The sequence below is a fragment of the Aotus nancymaae genome, unplaced genomic scaffold (genome assembly GCF_030222135.1).
Source record: "Aotus nancymaae isolate 86718 unplaced genomic scaffold, 86718_ANA_hifiasm-v0.15.2.pri h1tg000006l, whole genome shotgun sequence".
NCBI lineage: Eukaryota > Metazoa > Chordata > Mammalia > Primates > Aotidae > Aotus > Aotus nancymaae.
Genome location: NW_026988417.1, coordinates 46,224,840 through 46,250,365, shown reverse-complemented (window position 1 = coordinate 46,250,365; position 25,526 = coordinate 46,224,840). Strand labels below are relative to the sequence as shown.

The window sequence follows — 25,526 nt, the reverse complement described above, 5'->3', positions numbered from 1 at the left end:
ATACAAAATGTAACTTTTTAAAACCTGTCTTCATTTGCTCAGAACTATGTGCAAGAAATTAATTACATCTTCATATTGTGGTTCATTCATTTTCATTGTTACATAGCATTCTAATAATATATGATTTTACCACAATATATTTTTTCCATTCCGCTGTTGATGGACATTTGAGTTATGCGCTGCAATCTGTTTGCCAGTATTTTATTGAAGATTTTTGCGTCTATGTTCATCATGGATATTGGCCTGAAGTTTTCTTTTTTTGTTGAGTCTCTGCCAGGTTTTGGTATCAGGATGATATTGGTCTCATAAAATGATTTGGGAAGGATTCCCTCTTTTTGGATTGTTTGGAATAGTTTCAGAAGGAGTGGTACCAGCTCCTCTTTGTATGTCTGGTAGAATTCGGTTGTGAACCCACCTGGACCTGGGATTTTTTTGGTTGGTAGGCTCTTAATTGCTGCCTCAACTTGAGCCCTTGTTATTGGTCTATTCAGGGTTTTGACTTCTTCCTGGTTTAGGCTTGGAAGGGTGCAAGTGTCCAGGAATTTATCCATTTCTTCCAGGTTTACTGGTTTATGTGCATAGAGTTGTTTGTAGTAATCTCCGATGGTAGCTTGTAGTTCTGTAGAATCTGTGGTAATATCCCCTTTATTGTTTTTATTGCATCTATTTGATTCTTCTCTCTTTTCTTGTTTATTAATCTGGCTAGTGGTCTATTTTGATGATCTTTTCAAAAAAACCAGATCCAGGATTTATTAATTTTTTGAAGGTATTTTTGTGTCTCTATCTCCTTCAGTTCTGCTCTGATCTTAGTTATTTCTTGTCTTCTGCTAGCTTTTGAGTTTTTTTGATCTTGCTCCTCTAGCTCTTTCAATTTTGATGATTGGGCATTCATTGCTATAAATTTTCCTCTAGACACTGCTTTAAATGTGTCCCAGAGATTCTGGTACTTTGTGTCTTCTTTCTTGTTGGTTTCGAAGAACATCTTTGTATCTGCCTTGATCTCATTGTTTATCCAGTCAACATTCAAGAGCCAGTTGTTCAGTTTCCATGAAGTTGAGCAGTTCTGAGTTAGTTTCTTAATCCTGAGTTCTAATTTGATTGCGCTGTGGTCTGAGAGACTGTTTGTTATAATTTCCATTCTTTTGCATTTGCTTAGGAGTGATTTACTTCCAATTATGTGGTCAATTTTAGAGTAGGTGTAATGTGGTGCTGAGAAGAATGTACATTCTGTGGATTTGGGGTGGAGAGTTCTGTACATGTCTATTAGGTTTGCTTGGTCCAGATATGAGTGCAAGTCCTGGATATCCTTGTTAATTTTCTGTCTCATTGATCTGTCTAATATTGACAGTAGAATGTCAAAGTGTCCCACTATTATTGTGTGGGAGTCTAATCTCTTTGTAGGTTGTTAAGAACTTGCGTTATGTATCTGGGTGCTCCTGTATTGGGTGCATATATATTTAGGATCGTTAGCTCTTCTTGTTGCATTGATCCTTTTACCATTATGTAATGCCCTTCTTTGTCTCTTTTGATCTTTGTTGGTTTAAAGTTTATTTTATCAGAGATTTGGATTGTAGCCCTTGCTTTTTTTTGCCTCCATTTGCTTGGCAAATATTCCTCCATGCCTTTATTTTGAGCCTATGTGTATCCTTGCACATGAGATGGGTTTCCTGGATACAGCACACCAATGGATTTTGATTTTTTATCCAATTTGCCAGTCTGTGTCTTTTGACTGGGGCATTTAGCCCATTTACATTCAAGTTAATATTGTTATGTGTGAATTTGATACTGCCATTTTGATGCTAGCTTGTTGTTTTGCCTGTTAGTTGACACAGTTTTTCATTGTGTCGGTGGTCTTTACCATTTGGTATGTTTTTGGAGTGGCTGGTACTGATTGTTCCTTTCCTTGTTTAGTGCTTCTTTCAGGAGCTCTTGTAAGGCAGGCCTGGTGGTGACAAAATCTCTCAGCAATTGCTTGTTTGTAAAGGATTTTATTTCTCCTTCACTTATAAAGCTTAGTTTGGCTGGATATGAAATTCTAGGTTGAAAGTTCTTTTCTTTAAGAATGTTGAATATTGGCCCCCCACTCTCTTCTGGCTTGTAGGGTTTCTACCAAGAGATCCGCTGTGAGTCTGATGGGCTTCCCTTTGTGGGTAACCCGACCTTTCTATCTGGGTGCCGTTAGTGTTTTTTCCTTCGTTTCAACCCTAGTGAATGTGACAATTATGTGCCTTGGGGTTGCTCTTCTTGAGGAATATCTTTGTGGTGTTCTCTGTATTTCCTGGACTTGAATATTGGCCTGCCTTGCTAGGTTGGGGAAGTTTTACTGGATAATCCTGAAGAGTGTTTTCCAGCTCGGATTCATTCTCTCTGTCACATTCAGGTACACCTATCAAATGTAGATTAGGTCTTTTCACATAATCCCATATTTCTTGGAGGCTTTGTTCATTTCTTTTCACTCTTTTTTCTCTAATCTTGCCTTCTCATTTTATTTCACTGAGCTGCTCTTCAATCTCTGATATCCTTCCTTCTGCTTGGTCAATTCGGTTATTAAAACTTGTGTATGCTTCTTGAAGTTCTTGTGTTGTGTTTTTCAGCTCCATTAAGTCATTTATATTTTTCTCTAAGCTGTTTATTCTCATTAGCATTTCATCAAACCTTTTTTTAAGGTTCTTAGTTTCTTTGCATTGGGTCAGAACATGTTCTTTTAGCTCAGAGAAGTTTGTTATTACCCACCTTCTGAAGCCTGTTTCTGTCCATTCATCATACTTATTCTCCATCAATTCTTGTTCCCTTGCTGGTGATGAGTTGTGATCCCTTGGAGGAGGAGAGGCGTTCTGGTTTTGGGTGTTTTCATCCTTTTTGCACTGGTTTCTTCTCATCTTTGTGGATTTATCTACCTGTGGTCTTTGTAGTTGGTGACTCTGGGATGGGGTCTCTGACTGGACATCCTTTTTGTTGATGATGAAGTTATTTCTTTCTGTTTTTTAGTTTTCCTTCTAACAGTCAGGCCCCTCTGCTGTAGGACTGCTGGAGGTTCACTCCAGACCCTGCTTGCCTGGGGATCACCTGCAGCATCTGCAGAATAGTAAAGGTTGCTGCCAGTTCCTTCTTCTGTTATCTTTGTCCCAGAAGGCTACCCTCCAGACGTCAGCCTGAGCTCTCCATTATGAAGTGTCTTTTTGGATATACAGGGGTCAGGGAGCTGCTTGAAGAGACAGTCTGTCCCTTATAGGAGCTCAGGTGCTGAGCTGTAAGCTCCATTATTCTGTTCAGAGCTGCTGGGTGGGTACATTTAAGTCTGCTGCAGCGGAACTCATAACCGCCTTTTTTTCCCAGGTGCTCTGTCCTGGGAAGGTGGGGGTTTATTTATAAGTTCCTGACATGCTGCTGCCTTTTATCAGAGATGCCTTGACCAGCAAGGAGGTAGCCCAGTCACAATCTGCCAGCAGAGGCGTTGCTGAGCTGCCGTGGGCTCTGTCCAGCTGCTGTGTGAACCTCCTTGTGGTTTTGTTTATAGAGGTGTAGTGAGAACTGACTTGGTAATGGCAGTCTTCCTCAGTAATGGCAGACTGTCTCTGTAATGGCAGACTGACTGTGTAATGGTGGACTGCCTCAGTAATGGCAGATTGCCTCGGTAATGGTGGACTGCCTTGATGATAGTGGACTGCCTCAGTAATGGCGGACTGCCTTGGCAGTGGTGAACTGCCTCGTCAATGGTGAACTGCCTCGTCAATGGTGGTGCCCTTTCCCCTACAGAGCTGGACTGTCCTGGGTCCAGCTGTGCTTGCTGTGAAACTCTCAATCCAGAGTGTTTCAGATTGCTGGTCTTTGTTGGGGTGGGACCCGCCAAACCAGATCACCTGGCTCTCTGTTTCAGCCTCCTTTTTTTCAGTTGAATGGGTGTCTCTGTCTCCCAGGCATTCCAGGTGCCAGTTGAAATGGCTGCCCAGATTTGTGTGAGTTTTTTGTGGAGACCTGCTGCGCTGGCTGAAACAGCTGTGCTGGAGACTCATGGTGCTTTTCCACCCAGGAATCTCCTGGTCTGTGGGCAGTAAAAACTCATTTGGAAATGCGGTGATCACTCACCCTGTGTGTTCTTGCTGGGAACTGCACTCCAGAGCTGTTCCTATTCAGCCTTCTTGGATTGTCTCCCTTCTTTTAGTTTTTTTGTTTAGCTTCTTGTTTGCCCTGAGTGATATCCCTACCTCAGACAGTTGCAATGTTAGTTGGTTATTAATTTTTGTTTGTTTGTTTGAGAAACACCCTGAGGAAAAGGCTGTTTGCACTGAGTAAGCTCTTAATCAGGTCAAATAATGACATTTGCTCTGAGGTGAGTTTCCAGGTAGCTAACAGAAAGAAAAGTAATGACAATTCTTTGGTAATGGGGCATTTTGGAGATGTGCAAACATGTTCTGCCCCTTCTAGTGGCTGCTTGGTTGCTAATTTTAACAGCTGATGTAGTTGTGAGGTTATCTAGATCAATAACCCTATCTTATGACCCGCTTTCTTGACCATGCCTGATACTTAGTGCTAAAAGTTGAGTTTTCTGGAAATAGTAACTGAGATAGAGTTTGGTGTACAGGGTATTTATTGAGCAGGTTGGTGAGAAAGCCGAATTTGGCAGAAGGAGTTGAAATGTGATCCAGGCCCATCAAAGCCTCAGCTAAATCCTTGGGGAGTTCTGGAATGTATCAGGACTACAAGAGTTATCCCATGTTGAGCCCAAATAGTCGAGTCTATGTGTTTCCACCTCAGTCAGTCATTGGATGTGGCCCTTCCTGGGAAAAGTGTGTCACTGGGTGAGGCAGATCTCTTCAGTGTTCCACAGCTGAGGCAAAACCTGAAGGATCTGACAGCTAAAGGCAGTGGACTGGCAGATGTAGCAACAGATTCTTTCTTAAAGGGTAGACACATATGTGGCCAGATCATATATGGGATCTGGGCCAGACACATATACGATCAAATGTATGTGTCACATATATGATCACTAGACACTTATGGGGCCAGATAGCCTTAATTTAATCAAAGACTAAGCTGATTTTGCCTCATTATTATAAGGCTCCATCTACCTCTGGTTTTTCTCCATTCTGAGAGTGTGGTTCTCCAGTAGTCTTAATTGAGAAACTTGGAGGCCTACTATACTTCCTTCATCCTTGGGTAGTTCCAAATTTTATTTTATTTTCTGCTCAGAGCAGTATAATTTCTATAATTTCCATTTTACTTTTCAGAAGTTTTCTGCTTAGTTCTTTACCCTCCTGCCCTCTGTGGCAAATGCCTTGCCAGGCAACCCTCCCAAGTGATAGATCTGCTTCTCTGTGTCTCCCTTCTCGCTGCTTACTTGGCCCCTTAATATCTGGCTGGTTGCTTCAGCAACACCAAACTCTAATTTTTGTCTCTTCACCTTTGTAGAATTGCCAGAAATTCTTCTGGCTTATCTTCTCTTTGCAGTGGCCACATGTCTGGCACCATGCCAAGAACTGGGACATTCCATGAGGGACAAGGTATGCACAGATTGTAGACTCTTACTGCATGTTCTCACTTATAAGTGGGAGCTAAACGACGAGAACACATGGACACATAGAGGGGAACAACTGAACTGGGGCCTACCAGAAGGTGGAGGGTGGGAGGAGAAAAAGGATCAGGAAAAATAACTAAGGGGTACTAGGCTTAATATGTGAGTGATGAAGTAATCTGTACAACAAACCCCCATGACACAAGTTTACCTATAACAAATATGCACATGTACCTTTGAACTTAAAAATAGAACTTTAAAAAAGAATGTAGAGTCTTAGTTCTACAGTAATCTTCTCTCTAGGACTTTGGCCACTCACATCTAAATTATCTCATCAGCTCTCAGATGCCTTCAAACAGATGTTTCTTGTGTTTTATCTGGCTTTTCTAGTTGTACTTGATGGGGGCATTGACCTGCTGCAAGTTACTAGATCATGGCCAGAAATGGAAGTTTGTTTTCTTTTTCACACATTGTTTAATAGAGGTCAGCTGCTAACTTAGGATTCCCTCCAAAAGATAGTATATAGCTAAAAGCCATTAGAATGCTGAGTGACCACATCTGAAAGAGAAGTCCTTTAAGTCTTTTCTATTTTAGGTACATTTTCTCCTGCTTTATAAGAACGGTTGTAGTCTTCATTAGTGGTCATCTGGAAAATGTAACCCATTGATACAGGATTTAAGAATTCATAGAGAAAACCTGAAAATCAAAAAAATCACCCGTGTTCTTTAACACTGTTGCTTGTAACGTATCAGTTCTTGAAAATCAAAATAATGTTATTAGTATTCTTTAATAACAAACTAAAATGCTACTTAAAACATTAGTTCTCCAATATCAGAGGGTATTGCAAATATCTTAATCTTGGAAAAGATTAATAATCTTGGAAAAAATCTTGGAAACACTGGTGAAACATTTATATTTAAAAATATATGTTTAAAGAGAACAGAAATTTCCCAAGTACACTCATCTGAGATCCTCTACTTGTCAGATAATGTTTTTAGAATTTTTTGTTGTAATATTTTTTTCACGTAGAAATAATTCTCCGAAAATGCATCTGATAATTGGTGTTTGATGTAATATTTACCTAGAATTTAAAATAAGTATTCTGTCTCTTGCTTTATGGATAAACAGATGCTAGACATATTCATAGTTTGTGTACTATAGAGAAAGCTACTGCCAGCTACAATGTTTGTTTATGCATAGGAATGTAATTTCTTGTATACACAGACATAGTTACTAAAAGGTTTAAGAACATATTGTATGCTAACCAGAAAAGTGTTTATTACATAATACAGTCTTAATCATATAAGGGATTAAGCTATAGAGTCACTTTATAAACAAAACAAATATAGTTTTTCTTTCATTTTTTCATTCATTCAATATTCATTACCTTTTCTTTTCTGAATATCATTCCAGATACTCTGAAAAAGTAAAAGTAATTATGGTGACCATAATTTTAATCTCTATCTTATGCATTGATTCTTACCTAAGGGTGATTTTGCAGCCTCCATTGGTAACATTTGGCAATGTCTGTAGACATTTTTGGTTGTCACAAATGTGAGAACAGGGGAGTTGCTACTAACATCTAGTAGGTAGAGGCAAGGTATGCTGCCAAACATCCTACAGCTCACACACAGGACAGCTTCCCACAACAAAAAATTTTGTGGCCTACAACGTTAGGAGTGCTGCTTTTAAGAAACCGTGGTCTAGGGCTATGTGTTTTGCAAAGTACTTTCTAACAGTAATAATAATAACAATACTTTAACATAGTTCCTCCCTTTAAGGAGTGTTAAACCTAATCTGTGCTACACACATGTAGGAAACAGAATATAAAAAGAGCATTAGTAACTACATGTAAACCATGCTGTGATACAGAAAGTATGAAAGGACACAGGCCAAATGTCAGTGGAATAGAGAGAAATCAATTAATTACATAAACGAATCCTGAATATTTTGAAAGAGAAAGGCTCCCACTTAGCAGAGGACAGAAAAAGGTGTTCTGGTGGAGACGTTTGGCACTACAGACTTGCATTGGGTGTTAGGTTCCTACTTAGCTGATGAAAGGAATGGTGACTAAAAGCTGACTCTTGTCTCAATCGTCTCCTTCCAACTTGTGAAATCATTTGCCCAAGGAAACAGTAATCCCTCCTCCCTTTACATTATGTACCCCATTCTCCTTTCCGAAGTGCTCTCACAGCTGTTAGTTCAGTTTGCTTCCAGAGCAAATCTCCAAGGTATTATCATCTTTATTTTATAAATTAAGAAACTGAGGTTCAAGGAGGTCATTCCCAGCTTATTTTAAATCCAGTCCCCCATGCCCTATCCTCCCCCAAATAGTCCACCATCCTGGGGCCATCCTGAGATTTGATTATTAATCCTTATTAATACCTGCTGCTACAGCCCCCTTCTCACAAGAGCTCTCACGTGTCTTTCCAGAGTGAATCGAGCCAAAACTCACAACTTGTAACAGCTGCTTTTCCCAGTGCAAAGCTCTGTAAATTGGATTCATCTTCTCTTAATATCCTTTAAATCAGTCATAGCTCCTAAGATATTTTGTTCTCATATGGAAGGATACACAGTTGTCTTATCCTTTCTATCTTATGTTGATGCTAGGTCTTGTAAAGTAAATAGTGTGCTGAAGTGATAATACTGTGGGAACTGTTCGTCAGAGGTTTTAAAATAAACACTGTATGTGTTTCCATAGTTGAGATGTGAGAACTCGGGGCTAAAGTTCAGGACCCATCAATCATGCTGAGCTTTCTGACTAATCCTTTACCTAGTCTGTAATCATATATGAAAAGTCGATTTTAGATGGTATTTCTGTGGGGCTGAAGAGATCTCTCTGCCATGAAAGAACCTCAGTTATTTAATCGCTCATTTTCCTCTCGCTTTTCCTAGCACCTTATTTGCTCTGTCTAGCTCCGGTTGCTGCTAGCAACCGTTTCAGTGCACAAGCAGCAAAACGGTAGTTTCAGGATCCTGGTAAAACACATAGTCTGAATTTCTCCTATTGAATTGTGGGTTTATTTGGAAGAAATAATTTAACACTATTTCTTTGAGGTACTTACATCAATACTTTGCTAGAGATAGATGAGGTACTTACATAGATATTTTGTAGATCTCATAGTGAAGGCACTGAGCATGTCTCTCAAGCCCTTTAAAGCTCTATTGCCCCAACTTTAAATAGAAATAATAATACCTAAGGGGTAGAATTGTTTTATGGGATAAATGGGATAATGTATTTGAGATAACTTTATTTGAAAGAAACCACATGCCCTGTGCAAATGTAACTGCTTCAATTCGACAGACATTTAGTAAGCGTATTCTATGTACCAGGCAGTTTACCAGGAACTGGGGAAGGCATGAAGACAGGCATATTTTTACAGAGTTCATGGGCCAGTGTAGAGATGGACATGGGAAGCACAGACACAGACCCTGAGAGAAGGAGTTGATCTCACATGGTATATTTGTGAGGGTTGTGAGACAATGGTGGGGCGGGGGTCACAGGAGTGGAGAGGAAAACAGGCCAATAAAGGGTAGATTATTGGCCTGACGTGGTGGCTCACACCTGTAATCCCAACACTCTGGGAGGCCGAGGTGGGTGGATCACTTGAGGTTAGGACCAGCAGGGCCAACATGGTGAAATCCCTTCCCTACTAAAAATATAAAAAATTAGCTGGGTGTGATGGCATGCACCTGTAATCCCAGCTCTCAGAAGGCTGAAGCAGGAGGATTGCTTGAGCCCGGGAGGCTGAGGTTGCAGTGAGCTGAGATCATGCCATTGCACTCCAGCCTGGGAGATGCAGCAAAACTCCATCTAAAAAAAAAAAAAAAAGATGAAGTAGATTATTAAACCAGCTACCATAGTGGGCAACTGGAGCAATTCCATGGAAAAATCTGGGAAATAGTATACAACATATGGTTTAGAATTAGTCTACTTGAGGGGCAAGGAAGCTGGGGTATGCACTTCCTTCAGTCTTTGAAACTGACAGTATCTGTTATAGCCCATAAGTACAAAGTCCTATAGGAGAAGAGATGTGGGGTTGTGAAGGAGGAAGTATAAACTTGGCTGCACCCTGCAATGGAAGGCTTTTGTCCCTGTTGGTTTCTCCTTCCTCTGTAGCACTCTCTTCGCCTTTGGTTTTTAGAACATTGCTGTTCCTATCTGCCTCTCACTGCCCTGGCCACAGTCTAGTCTCCTTCCTTTTCCTATTGGCCCCTTAAATGCTGATATTCCACAGGATTCTATTTTTAACCTTCTTTTCTCAACATCTTATATATTTTCTCTGGGAAATCTTATATTTGCTTATAGCCACATATGCACTGATGGTTCTTAAATCTACATATCATCCCAAATTTTTTTCCACTTCCCTAAACTTCAAACCTCCATTCCATTGTCCTTGCTTAGGCCTCTCAAGCAAAGATCCTTTTTTCCCACATCTCCAAGGGCCTCTACCTGTGTGGCCATATCTCATAGGAGTTCTCAGTAGTTTGACCTCCAGCAGCATTTACTACATTTAGTCACTGCCTCCTCTCTGATAAACTCTTCACCTGACTTCCAGTTGGGTTTTCCTCTTTCTTCGGCCACTTTTTTCAGTCTCCTGTATGTTTTCTCCTCATTTCTCTCACCTGTAGGCACTGGAGCCCCCCATGCGTTGGTCCTTGGATCTCTCTTCTTTTGATGGTCTAATTCAGGCTCATGACTTTAGATACTACTGGTACACTGACAACTACAAATATGGGTCTCTAGCCCATTTCCCTCCTCTGACCTCTGGACCTGCATGCATATGTATGCTTGTGGCATGCAGACACACACACACACACACACACACATGCATAATTTGCCTTCTATTTGTTGCTATTTGCATCTAAAAGGCATGTCAAACATAACAGGTACAAAACCAATCTGATACTGCTCGTGCACTTTTTCTTCTCCCAGCTTTTCCCACCTTAGTCAATAACAATGTAGTTCTTTCAGTTCTAGTTTAAAACTTTGGGTCATCCTTGACTCTCCATTTCTCTTTCACATCATATCAGATTTGTCTGCAAATCTTAGTGGTTCAACTGTCAAAATGTGTACGTGATCCAACCAGTGCTCACACCTCCACTACCTCCTGGCCCAGCTCACTTGGATTTGTGCCTGTATTATCCTTCCGGCTTCATTATTGGCTTCCTTGCTGCCTCCCTCTGCCCCTTCAGGCTATTACTGCCTCTTCCTTGATGCCTCCCTATGCACTCAGCAGAGAAAGGAATCTTTTAAACTTTCACATCTATTCTCTCCAAGTTTTCCAAGGCTTTCCTTCTCACTCAGTATAAAAGCCCTTGGTCTTTATGACTGTCAGGCCTTCATCAGTATTGCTGCATTGCACAGCTGCAGGGGAATACCAGTCATACAGAAGTCAATGTGAATGGTAAAAGGGGAGTTCCCTGATTCCCTTCACAAGACATGCAACAGGGGTGTCTCCTGTGTGGTTGCCCTGAAGCTCAAACCCCTAGGGGGAGCATGCAGACTGGCAGGTCCAGAGGCCTGCAAGAATGCTTTTGGTCTGCAGCCCCACCGCAGTGTCTGGGGGTGGATGTCTGTGGCTCCTGAAGCCCAAGTGGGCATGTGTTACCAAGCTCTTTTAAATTTGGTGTCTGCAGACAGCTTGTGTGTTAATCAGCTCAGTGGACCCTCTGCCTTATTGCAAGGGCAGGGGGCCAGTGTGACAGCCTTCTGTATCCCAAGCTCTTGCCCAGTGTACTGTAAGAACTGGATCACACCTGAGCGTGAAGAATGAGTGCAAGGTTTTATTGAGTGGTGGAAGTGGCTCTCAGTGTGATGGATGGGGAGCCAGAAAGAGGGGAATGGAGTGGGAAGGTGGTCTTTCCCTGGAGTCGGGGCATCCATGGCCAGACTCTTCTCTGACCGCCCCCAGCTGAACTCCCCTCGAAATGTCCCTCCTCTGTTCTCTCTCTGACGAATTGTTCTGTCGTTGCTGGTCTGCTGGTTCCGATGTTCAGCCACTGCCTGCTGAGGTCTTAGGTTTATATGGGGTCATGATGGGGGTTGTGGTGGACCAAAAGGGAACTTTTTGGGTGCGAAAACAGAAATGTCTGTCCTCACTTAGGGCTGTGGGTTTTCAGGCTTGAGGGTGGGGCCTTTGTTGGGAAACTGTCCTCTTCTACCCAGTATTTTTGCCTCCTGTCTGTGTCATTTGTGCCTCCTAGAGTTGTGCAATGCAGACATCCCACCCTACATTATTTGGACTCGATTGCCTCTCTGACTTTTCTCCTAATGCTTTTGTTTTTGCTCTCTAGGCTGTAGCTACTCTGTTCCATCTGCCTGCAATGTTTTTGCCCCAGATATCCTCCCTCAGTTCTTTTAATCAGCTGCCAGCATCTGTCTGTAGGGCTGTTACATAGAACATGTTAGGGAGAGTGGTCAAAAATGAGATGAAGAAGAGAAGTTATGTGAGGAACAGCTGTCATTTTTGTTGTTATTTGGGTAGTGATAGAGCTAAGACTGTGACAGAAGTTTTATGAAGAAACTTCATGATCAATTTTTCTGGTACTTACATTTCACTCTGCTGTAATTTGAAGCTTGAAGTTTTAAAAATCCTTTAAAGTCCCTAACAACTTCTTTTTATCTGTGACCACGAGAAATGCTCCTCCTGTGGATTTCCACTGTTTTTCTGGGAGAATTACAGGCTTGTTTTGACTTTGCTATGCCACATACCCAGGATAAAGAAGCAGTGCCAGATCAAATAGATTTCTTGTTGAGCCTAAATGCTACCTGTTCTCTTTGGGCTCTGTAATTCTTGTTTATAGATCATTTGAGATTAGGTTTCTATTCTCTGCCAAACATTGCTTTGCTTGAAGTGGCATCGTGTCCCTGAAACAGAAATATAGAGGTTTTCTTTCCTCATCTGCATTCATTCTTCTCACTCTCTTGCCAAGCTAGCTGCTTGGCTTACAGGTTGATGGCTCAGAAACTCAAGATCATAGGTTGATCCTTGCGCTTCTTATAGAATATTATTTTGTTCAGAGGCTGGAGACCAGGGCCATCTGCATTTTGTCAAATATTATGCCTCTGAATCAGAAATCAGAATCACATTTCAGAATCACAGTCAAAAGCCATATTTGTGGTTTTACAGATTATAGTAGAGGATAGGAATTTTTAGCAGCAAGTCAAAAGTCTGATATTATTTAATATATATGATCATAAGTGCACATCCCTGAGCCTATTTTAGTCAATAATCAGTTGATTACTCTAACAAGAATGCAGCTCATTTGCAATTCAAAACATCATCTATTTTAATTCTGTATTCAGCTTTATACACTCCATCATGGTCAATTTAATCATAGCTGATAGATCTTTACAGAGCCAGGTAAATGAAAAAAAAAAATGCTGGGTTTTCTTTTTTTCTTTTACATAGCAGAATTGCTAGCTTAGCTCTAAATTGCATACTTGTTTCCCAAAATTCCTGGGAAAGAATACTATCTATGTCTTTTAGGTGAACATTATTCCTTAAGCTCAATCAGTTCTTCTTGGAATTGAGCAACAGTGATGTTGCAGTTGTCCAGTAATTCAGACATCCTAGAGTTTAAACTCTGGGCCACCCACTGAAACTAATTCATGATTCAGAATCATCACATGAAAATCCATGAATCTCTTTTGAAATTGTGACTTTGTTCTGCCAAATAGCATTGTGATTTTCCTAACTGCAATTCCATTGAGCTCAGCAATTGGGAAGTAATTTGAAGTGTCCATTCTCATCTGCTCTATCCATATGTTAATTTTGTGTCTGAAACCCTACAAACATTTAAACAAAAAATTAAGTTCTTATCGAGGATGCAGTGCAACATAGTGTTTTAGAGATGTGGCCTTCCAAATATTTTTGCTTGTGTACCCTCTGTGAAGTGTCTGTTCATATCTTTTGCTCATTTTATGGTGGGGGTGAGGGGTTGTTTGATTTCTTACTGTTGAATTTTGAGAGTTCTTTATATATTCTGGGTACAAGCCTTTTGTTCAATATGTGATTTGGAAATAGTTTCCCACTCTCTGTACCTTCTCTTTTCATTCCCCTCACGGTGCATTTCACAGAATAAATGTTTTTAATTTTGATGAGGTCTAATTTATCATTTTTTAAATGCAACACACTTTGTATCATATAAGAACTATTTGCCTGTCTCAAGTGCATAAAGATTTTCCTTCATAATTTCTCCCAAGACATTTTCAGTTTTCATTTTATATGACCTACATTGAGTTAATTTTTGCCCAAAGTATAAGGTATAGGTCAAGTGGTTTTTTTTTTTTCTCTTTTTGCAAATGGATGTCCATTTGTTCCAGATAAATTTTTGAAAGGCCTATACTTCCCCTGTTAAATTGCTTTTGCACCTCTATCAAAAATTAATTGATCTGATACTTGTGGGTCTATTTCTGGACTCTTTATTCTGTTTCATTAATTTATATGCCCATTCCTTAACCAAACCACATTGTTTTAATTAGTATGGCTTGATATTAAGTCTTAACATCTAATAGTGTGAGTTTTTCAACTGTGTTATATCTCAAAATGTGTTTTTCAGTTGTAGTTCTTTGCTTTTCTTTGTAAGTGTTAGAATCAGCTTGTCTATGTCTACAAAAACAAACAAACAAACAAACAAAAAAACTGTTCCAAAGATCTTGATTGGATTTCTATTAAAGCTGTGGATCAATTTGGGGAGACTTGGCATCTTAAACATATTGAGTCTTTCAAACCACAAACTTGGTGCATCATCTATTTAGGTATTTCTTGATTCTTTTATCAGCGTTTATAATTTGCTCATATAGGTCTTGCACATATTTTGTTGGATACTTTGAGAGCTATTGTAAAAGGTACTGATTTTAAAACACTGGGTTCCCATTGTTTGTTGCTTGTTATGGCAAACATGGTTCTAAGATAGTTCCCAGAGTTCCAGTTCCCTGGTGTACTCACCTTCTATAATCCCCTCACCTCTGAATGTGGGTATGAACTGAATACAATGTTGTAGTCACTTCTATAATTAGATTATGTTATTTGGCACAACTGACTTTAAGAAAGGTAGAATATCCTCAGTTGACCTAATCAGGTAATCCCTTAAACTAAATCTTTATTCCTGGTTTCCTGGGAGATGTTGAAAATGTTTTTTTTCTGTATGAGTTGGCATGATCATGTAGTTTTTCTTTAATTTGCTAAATTAGCCTTGCATTCCTGAATAAATTCCACTTGGTTGATTATTTTGATTTTCTTTTCTTAGTTTATCTTATGTGGGTTCTGCTGAGATTCTTGACTCTAAATTTATATCTTTCATTTGATTTAGGAAACTTTAGCCATTAAATTTTCAAACTTTTCTTCTATACAAATCTCCTTCTCCTTCCTTTCCTTCTTAGATTTTTAACGACATCAATGTTAGACCTTTTGATAATATACAAGAGGTATCTGAAGCTGTGTTCATTTTTTGAAAACTTTTTTCTGTTTTATTCATGTTAGATAATATCTATTAATTTACCTGTAAGTTCACTTTGTCTATCTTGTCATCTTCACTCTGCAATTTCAGTGGCTTTTAAAAATATCTTAGTTGTTTTATTTTTCAGTTCTGAGCTTCCATTTGATTCTTTCTTATGGCTGCTATTTCTTTACTGAGAACTTCTATCCTTCCATTCACTTCAAATTTGTTGGTCCTTACTTCATGGAGCATGGTTATTACAGCTGCTTTAACGTAAGCCTTTGTCAAATAATTTCAACATCTAGGTCACTTCAAGGATGGTGCCTATTAATTATCTTTTCACTTAGGAGTTGCTGAGAATGCCTTGCTTCTTTGTTTGTTAATTAATTTTAACTTACATCCTGGGCATTTAAAAAATATTATGATATTTTGGGTCCTGTTGGAATTCTCTGGAAAATGGTGATTTCATTTGTGTGTTTGTTTCTTTTCACAGTCCATTAACCCAGTTAAGTTCAGGTCACAAGTTGCATTAGGACTTCTAAGGGCTTTATTTCCAATGTCAGTTCATTTTCTAAAGCCTTTGTAGTGCTCTATGGATCCTCCCCATGAGTGTTTTTCCCATGGATCAGTCTGATACCTGGGCCATGGATTACATTGTTGCTTACTTCTCAAAGCTTTTAGTATTCTATTTCAAATCATTTTCATGCATGAAGACCTGCGGGATAAACCCAGAACTTTATACACAGCTCTGTAGGATCATCTTCTCAAGCTCCCTCTTCTCTGTGATCTCCCTGAAACTCTCTGACTTCCAGGGACCCTTTGCCCTGGTCCTCTGTCGAAAAAATTCTAGTTTTAGTTCTTTGCACTGTTGTAGCCAACTCTGGGGCAAATAGGCAACCTTGGCTGCTGCTGCCACTGTTGCATGAGTGCAGTTTCCACGAGTGCAGCTTCTAGGGCCCCTCCACAGGAGAGTCAGGAGTGGAGATGCAGGGCCCCTCCTGATTATCCCTCTGACCAAGGAGAGAGTTTCTCTAGGTCAAGCTTGCTGCACAGTTCCATGATGTTGCTGCACGTATTCTATGCTGGGAAATATGAGTAGAAAAAGAAAAACACCAGAAAGCTCACCTCCTTATTACTCTTTAAGTTGTTATTTCCCTTCCTAGTCTGCTTACTGGTCTTTACTGTTTGGATACCACAGACAGTTGCTTTGTGTATTCTGTCAACAATTTGTAGTTACAATCACAGGGGAAAGTAAGGTGGGACATTTTTACTCTATTTTTAACTGGAACTGGAAGCTTAGAATCCCACTTTTCACTTAGAATTTTATGATACATATTTAGGTAGACAGACAGACAAAATAAAATAAGTTTGTTGCCTGAGAGAAATGAGCCTCCGGTCCTCTGTTTTCAGGGTTTATTTGTGCTCTTTTAACTTTGTCCTTCAAGGATTTTCCTTCAAGAACAATGTCATCTCTGACAACGTTTGGAGAATGAGGAGGATAGCAAAATGAAAGCTATTTTGAATTGTCTATATGTTTGGGACTCCAGATGTTTTATACCCCAGGAGCATGTGCCATAGCAGGTTCGAAATGTTTACAAAATGCCTTTTTTTTTTTTTAGTTGAAATAAAGGAACATTGTTAAAAGGGAGGTAAGAAAGGAAATACTTAATGACTTTACCCTGCATGTGCCCTCAGATAGACAATTATAGAAAAGAGGGAATGTAAGCCTGTGGAAATTGATTCCTTTAAAACTATCGCTGCCTGTAATGTACCCTTGGAAAGCCCTTGTATACCTCTAAGGAAACACATGCCACAGTTAGAAGATGGCTATTGTAGGATCAAGTAGACCTGGCTATTATCCTGGTTCCACTTCTCTAGTGATAATCTATCTGTGAAAACAGGCAAACATTGGCTGAAAATGGAACACGAGTGACAGGAATACATGTATACATAGACAAGTGATTGCATCAGTATGTGTGATGAATATTAAGCTCAGAAAAAATGCTGAAATTGTGAAGATGGAATAGTTAAATGTCAGAGGCTGGTAGGATCTGTGGAAATGGTGTTTCGATTAAAGATTTGTAGAATAAAAAAATAAATTAGTTTTAAACCATGCTGCACTCTGGTGAGTATGGTTAAGGTAGTAACAGAATAAAGCAAACAAACAAACTAAAGAAATGACGGCCAGACTTTGCAATCCAAATAATGGTGTTTTCCTACTAGTGTTTAATAATAACAGTGTTGTCATAATAGTATGTAACTTGCTGAGCATTTATTATGTACTAAGCACTGTGCTAAGCACTTTAGATATGTGATCTCATTTACTCCTCCCAGCATCACCGTGAGGATTATACTTATTCTTTGTGTGATGAACTGCATGTTTGCATCCCCCACCCCCAAATTTATATGCTGAAACCCTAACCCCAAGAGGATGGTATTAGGAGGTGGAGACTTTGGGAGATAATTAGGTGTAGGTGAGGTTATGGGCTGGGTGCAGTGGCTCACACCTGTAATCTCAGCACTTTGGGAAGCTGAGGCAGGCAGATCACCTGAGGTCAGGAGTTCGAGACCAGCTGGCCAACATGGAAAAACCCTGTCTCTTCTAAAAATGCAAAAATTAACCAAGTATTGTGGCACATGCCTATAATCTCAGCTAGTCAGAAGGCTGAGGCAGGAGAATCACTTGAACCCGAGTGATAGAGGTTTCAGTGAGCTGAGATCTGAGATAGCACCATTGCACTCCACCCTGGGTAACAGAGCGAGACTCCAAAAAAAAAAAAAAGATGAGGTTATGGGAGTGGAACCCCCATGATGGGATTAGTTCTCCTAGAAGAAGAGCAAGAGATAGAGAGCACTCTTGTTTGCGCTCTCTCTCTCTCTCTCTCTCTCTCTCTCTCTCTCTTCCTGTATCAAGGAAGGCCATGTGAGGACTAAACCAGAAAGAGGGCCCTCACTAAGAACGCCACTGTGCACCCTGATCCTGGACTTCCAGCTTCTAGAATTGTGAGAAATAATTGTTTCTTGTTTAAGCTACCCAGTCTGTGGTATTCTGTTCTAGCAGCCTGAATGGACTAGGCACTTCCCATTTTGTAGATGATAGAACTAACAGATGAAGTGATTTGCTCAAGATTATGGAGGTGGGACTTGACTGAGCTGTGATCTAAACCCCTTTGAATCTGGACCTGGTAGAGAAGACCGAGGACTTCACTCTCATAAAACATAGTGTACACATCTTAAAAGGAGACAAAAAGATTTCTGCGTACTTTTAACTTAATAGCATTCAAAGTTGGCATCAAATGGTGGTACTGTATGCAAAACTACTTATTTAAAAATCATCTTTTGCAGACACTTAATAGCATAAATTAAAGGTAGACCTATAGCATTCAGCCCACAAAAGAAGAGATGAGTTTATCTTATACAAAGAGTAGATGTGTAGGGATAGTTCTATGTAGATGTGTATAAAAATAGTACATGATTGCATATATAAAGCAAATACCATTCAGTAACCTAAAAATTTGTGATAGATAACCACTGTTACCTGCACATACCCTTCTCTTCTTCCTGGGAATGGTCCTATTTTTTTTTTTCGTGGTTGGCAGTTTGAATAAATCTCAACATAAGACAAAAAAAAGTGGTAGTTTAGAACTGCCAATATTGACCTGGAGAAAAAGAAATTTAGAGGTTTGCTCTCAGTCATCTTGAACAAGATGTATGAACTATATGGCTTAATCTATGTAAGCTAAGACTTTGCTCTGAAAATAAGTCCGCCTGCTGGATGACTTCTAATTGAAGAAAACATGTAGTGTTCAGATCTGCCCAGTACAGAATAAGTAGTGATAAAAATAAAAGAGCCTCAAAATATTTTTATTTCATGAAGTCTTTTATTGTTCAAGTCAAATACAGATGCAGACATGAATGTACTTTCCTTTTATTTATTTGTGTTATTTGTAGCACATTTTTTGCCATTTTTATGAAGCAAAGCAATGCAAGTTGATTTGACTACAGACTTGATACAAAGTAAAAGGCAAGCCCACATACTTTCTAGCAAGAATGCACATCCGTCCTTTAGAACGTTATTCTACTACAAACAACTCAAATAAAAACGTTTTAAATGAAAAGTGAGGTTCTGAGTAACCACTCAAAAGTCTTGGGCAACATTTAACGTTACTTCTCTCCACCAAATAGCATATAGAAGATCTGAAAAAGTTTTCCAAAAATGTGTTCTGAAATTGCCTAACACACCCAGTGGGTGGCCCCACAGGATTGGCTTTTTACCCCTTAAGATTTTATGAAATATTATTATTTTGAGTTGCTAAGCTGTTTCCAATTTTCTCAACACACATTTCAGAAGACCCCTTGCTAGGTACAACTTGAATAGAGGGTTTTTACAGATTTTTATACAGTCTGAAGGCTGAAAAACTGCTTGTTTAACTATGAAACTCAACAGCCAGAGGACTAACATTTGAACGTTCTGACAAAACACATAATGTCTTCTTGTTCTGATGGAAACAAGACAAATGTTAGTCTGATAGACTAATGTCTTGTTGTTCCGATAAAAACGACAACTGTTAGTCTGTTAGACTAACATTTGAACATTCTAACAAAACACATAATGTCTTGTTCTGATAGTAAACAAAACTGCATCATATGATTAAATATTCTTGTTTACCAGAAGAAATTATTAGAAACATTTAAGTAAAGGAGAATTATTTGTATGTTCTTCCTGTTTTCTGAGAATGCAGCTTAAATCATCCAGTCCTTCATTTAGCAGATGGTTATGGAGTGGTAACTATGCACTATTCATTTATATAACAAATATGTAAGGAGTGCCTGCTATGTGCTGGGGATTGTTTTAGGCACGGGTTGAGGAGCAAATAAGACAAAATCCCCGTTCTCAAGGACTCACATATGGAAAATTTGGTGGTTCACTGGAAAGAGCAAAAGGTAGAAGGAAGGATGACCACCAAGTGGTTGGTTGGGAAGAGGTGAAACATGTTTGTCATACTACTTGACAAAGTAGAGACCAGAGGGAAAAGAATAGCTTATGATAAAGAGTCATTATTTGGAGATGTAAATTTCCTGGCATATCAGTTGGGTGTAGGTCCCTGAAATTCAGGAGGGAGGCTTGAGCTGCAGAGACGAGAGCTTGGGAGTCATTCATGCATATGTTGGGCTAAAATCAAAGGAGTGAATGAGCTCATGGAGGGGGCATGTGAAGTGCAAAGCAAAAAGTCAAGAAGAAAGAGGACAAATATCTCAGGACATTTTAAAGGGAGGTTGCAAAACAGTTCTGATGACAACTGTCCTCCCTGGAGACCCATAGGAGTTGTGAGTAATGACTCAACAGACTCACCTTTTAACTACAGCACAGACTCAGGAATAGACATCTTCTGCTTTAGTACTTTTCCTTCCTCACTCATGTTTTTCCTCTGTGATGTTGATTAGGAAACAGGCCAGTAACCTATTGGATTCTGAATTGGAAGGGAGTTGCATGAATTCAGAAAAACTGAAAAATAGTGAGATTCATTGTATTCTATAGGAAGATAGAAAAGGCATATATATATTGTTTGGCCTAAAAATTAAATTTCACTAGTTTAAAGCTCACGTTAGGTTACAATGACAACTGTCATGACGCTAAAATCAAGGTTCTCATAGTGATAACAATGGCAATAATCATAGCTAACTTTTATTGCATGCATGCTGGATGCCAGTGACTGCTAAGTGCTTCATATGCCCTGCCTCATTTAATTTTCAACACTACCTAATAGTTACATAATATTATCCTTATTTTACAGATAAAGAAACTAGGGCTCATCATTTCAGGATATTCTCTGACAAAGATAACCTTGATACTCAATGTATTTTTGAATGAGAGAATGTATAAAGGTGCTCTTAGCAATGAAGAAAATAGGATAATTGAATTAATCCAGCCGTTTGCATGGTAACTGGGAGTTTCATTGGAATTAGTATTAGGAGCAACAAAATAAGCAGGCTAATCCTAATGTTTATTGGAGGAAAGGAAATAGACTTTTGGAAACTAAGTCTAATGAGATAGTGCTTTGTGTTGCTAATATTGTGTGTCCATTTCAGCACTTAGCACATAGTCAGATGGCCTGTGTTCTGCCTGGCCGGAAGAACTCTGGTGACTTGTATACCTACTGGGAATACTGTGCTCATTTGCTTCCCAGTTTCCCCTCCCTCCTGTAGCAATCTCAGTTCCTCCTTCTCAGCTTTCCTCGCTAGTTTATCACTTAGGTGGTGTGATAAGGGGTTGTGTGTGTCTTTGCTCATCTTGTATCTAGTGCCTAACGTTCCCACTATCTTCTGCTTCTGTCATGGGCCCTGAAGCAATATCAATGGACATTCCAACAACCTGCTATCATAAAATATGCTGCAGTGTCTCTCTTTTTTTCTATCTTTGAATGTGATGCAGATACTTACTTTTCTTTCATTCTGTGCTATGCTTCTTAGAGGTCTAACAGATTGAACATGAAAGACTAAAATACTTGAGAAATGTGTTGCAGGGGTCCTGGTCCTATCTCATAATCTCTGTTGTTCAGGGCAAATAGCATTAGATTTAAAAACAGAAAGAAGCAGACAAAAGCAGTTGGATATTTAACCTCATGAGTTGAGGTTGAATCCCATTTCAGGGGCGAAGTCACTGTTGAAAGTGATCTGAGCCAGTGTGGGAAGTGTAAGAAATAGAATGGATGAAGGATTGGGGACAGCGAATCAAAGGGCTGAATGAAGAATTTCTTGGCTGGAAGAATACAGACTGGCTAGAGAGGAAATGAAAGCTGAGAAAACTAGAGGAGGCCTTTGAAGCTGACATCCCAGGAGTCTGCATTTGATAAGGAGAACAATAGAGAAGCCCCATTGGGGGCAGGGGTGACCTGGTCAAAGCTGTGGGTGAGAGAAAGCAATTTTTACCAACTGGTAAAATTGAATGTGTACTGGTTCCTATGCCTGAGTTGTTTATTAGATCCATGTGGTTGCTGTGAAAAAGCCTGGAGGAAGTTACACTGGGAAATAAGTGAGAAAATCTATGGTTCCGAGATTTTTGATTTTTAACATAAAAAGTGACTTTTCCTTTAAACAGATTAATTTATCTTGTTCAAGGGGTAGGCGCTTTTTTGGATCCTGCCAATTGAACTTTTAAAAATATGTTTTCATAGTATTCTTTCCATAGAAATTTTGTTTGTAACATCAGTTCCGACTAACAGGTATTTCTCTACTTTCCATTGTAATGAATGTGGTATATACATATTTTCCAACAGTATTGTTTTAGTTAACATTTTATTTTTAACAGTGTGAAAGTGGCTTCATTTTCATTGACTTTTTACTAATATTTATAAGGTGTCAACATTATTATGTGATAATTGAAGCCATCTTTTAAAAAGTCAATGCAAAGAAATAAAATGCCTATGGTCTATACTGAAGAAATGAAGATTTTCTGATAGCTGGGTTTAGCTATAAATTTTAACTGCATTGTAGGTGAACAGATACAAGTACAAAAAGTCATCTATATTTACATTATATATTTGAATATTATTCTGTGTGCTTTAATATTGTATTGTTGTATAATCCTTTAAATATTAAAAATTTTCTTTACTATGTAAATAGAAAAGTTAAAAACAGACAATGATACTGTGATACTAAAGAAACAGCTCTAATTGTGTCCTGACAGAGGGCAAAGGTGCTTATATGTTTTGCTAACACCATCAGAGCCCTTTGAGTTGCAGAAGTTGTATACACAAAACTTTCATAGTTATCATTCAATCTCTCATTCATTGGTATAGCTTTATTTCATGCCTTTTTTTCTTCCAAAATCATTTAGTGAAACCAAAGCTGAGGTATATGTGAAAGCCCAAGGAGAAATCAAATATTGGAAGATGACAGTTGTTTGCGCTAAGCACTGAATATTCTGAATGAGTCATTGTATAAACAGAACAGATGTTGGGAGCAAATTGGTACAATGTAATAAACCCAATTCCAATGACAGATCATCCTCTTACTCTTTAGTGCCTCCAAGGTAGATGTTCAAAAGTAAACAACCAATTTACTACTAGGGAGCAACGTAAGTGTTAGGGAAAATAGAGTACTACATTTAGTTCAATTGAGTATGTCAAATTACAATTTGAACAGCTCCCTTAAAATTCAGATGTTGAAAATTCTTGTACTTCCCTTTCTCTTGGAAAGGAATCCTCATGCCAAACAGATGCAAAGTTTAGGCTCTCAAAGCCTCCCTAGAGGAAGCTTGAACACTATTCCTTTGCCAAGCTGATCCAATCTGTCATACTTCCTAGGAACAAGAAATTTATCTCTGCCTCATATTGCAGCATAGATATTTCTTCACACTCATCCTCAATGGAAAGGAAAAAGCATTTGAGCACCTTCCTCCATGCAATCTTTCTTTATGTGTCTGAAGATTATTATGACGATTATGATCATGGATCAGTGTTATCAGAAGGTCCTGACACAAACCAGAAAGATACATTTTTGGAGGTGTTCTGATTTCTGGTAGATTATTCCTGGTTCCAATATCATGCTCTTTTTGTTTCTTCATGGTTTTTTTTTTTTTTTTTTTTTAGACAGAGTCTTGCTTTGTCACCAAGGCTGGCATGCAGTGGCACAATCTCAGCTCACCTCCACCTCCCAGGTTCAAGCAATTATCGTGTCTCAGCCTCCTGAGTAGCTGGAACTACAGGCATCTGCCAACATGCCCAGCTAATTTTTTGCATTTTAGCAGAGATGGGGTTTTGCCAGGTTGCCCAGGGTGGTCCCGAACTCCTAAGCTTAGGTAATCCGCCTGCCTCAGCCTCCCAAAGTGCTAGGATTACAGATGTGAGCCACTACTCCTGGCCCCAACATCATGTTCTTTGATTCTGATTTTAAGGATGATCTCTTGGAAAGATAGGTGCTAATGTAAAAGTACTACTTGGATAGATAAGTCATGTTTTCATTTGTAATCAGTAAATTTTGATGGCAATATTTACTTATTTCTTTAGGTTAGAACATTTTTATTTTTTCCATGGTATTTTCTGTTTTAATTGTTGTTTCATTTTATGTTTACTACTATTTTAGTTCTCTTCACTGTTATTATTTAGCCAAGATAATTTTGAATTCCAATTCTTTGAGAATCCTCCTGCTTTCTTAGAGCTTCTTTTTTAGATTTTCCTAATTACCACTAAGTAATAAAATAATCTTGAGGCCAGGATTGATGTTTATTAAACACTATTTTAAGATGTTAGTCATAAAAGCAACATTTAAGTCTCATTATCCTGAGTTCTCTCACGGTCACCCAGTTTTTCTAGTGCTTTGGCAATAGAAAGCAGAAAGATGTATTGATTTGAAATTATGTCCATTATGTTTCCTCTAGCTAAAAAAGTCCGTTAACTTGTTCCGGATGAGGGGTCAGCAAACTATAGTCTGTTTTCCAAAGACAGACTGCAGCCTGTCTGTTTTTCTGAATAAAATATTATTGAAACACAGCCACACTCATTCTCTTACGTATTGCCTATGGCTGCTTTCGCTCATTGGTGTCTTTAGGCAGATGTGACAGAGACTAGCAATTTACACAATGTCTAGCAATTTACTGTCTGGCCCTTTACAGAAAACGTTCATCAATTTTGTTGTAGATTAACTCTGAATTGGACATTAGGAAATCGTTGTTCCAGTTCTGCGGGTAGTTTCTAATTAGTTTTATAACTTTGGCCAAGTCAGGTTTACTCTCCAGCACTAGTTTCCTCATTTCTGGGGTTGGAAGCAGGACCGTGTGATTAATTGCCAGGCTCTTCTAGCTGTAAAATTCCAGAAATCTAATGAACCTTATTTTACCTAAAATAATTTAAAGTAGATTTTTTTTTTAACAGATTAAATTTTGGGTTTGTAGTAATCACTTTTGAGTATATTAGACATACATACACATGTCCATACATATGAGAAGTTTTTGCTGTTCACCAAAAGGACATCATATGTAGGGACAGTTGTATGTATGTCTAATACACTCAAAATGTCAAAATATTCAAAATATATAAAATATAAAAATAATAATAAAATTTCTCTATATTAGGTCTATATGTGCCAAGCATAAAAGCAGGCACAATACCATATTTCTTTTAATGTTTAAAATAGCTCTGCATCATGGGTGTGTATGTTCACATTTTAAAGAGTAAGGTGTTGAGATTCAGAGACATCTGGTAAGAGGCAGAGCTGGGGCTTGAACCCAGTTCTGTTGGTAAAACCCTGTATCCTTTCCACTATAGCAACTGTCTTCTTTCATGAGCTACCTCTATTTTAATTCACTCATTTGATTATATGGCCACATCTCACTTCTCCAGAGATTGCTATCCAAATTATTCAGAACAAACTAATTATTAAAAAGTAACAAAACAAAAGTGGTTAAGATCAAAATAGATGTTCACTTATGCCATTAAAAAAAGATTCCCTGAGGCCCTCTTTCATAGCTTGTTCACTTTCATTTTTCAAAAAAAAAAATTAAAAGTTTGCTTTTTTGGGTTTCCCAGATCTCTGTGATTAGTGGGAAATAGATTGGAAATGTGGAGGGATA

General features: G+C 38.8%; 1 protein-coding gene across 7 annotated transcripts in view; it reads left to right on the top strand.

Moving 5' to 3' along the window:
• The window catches only part of CORIN (corin, serine peptidase), a 289,036-nt gene that overhangs the window by 108,440 nt on the left and 155,070 nt on the right, over window positions 1-25,526 (top strand). The gene's annotated exons all lie outside the window — the stretch shown is intronic.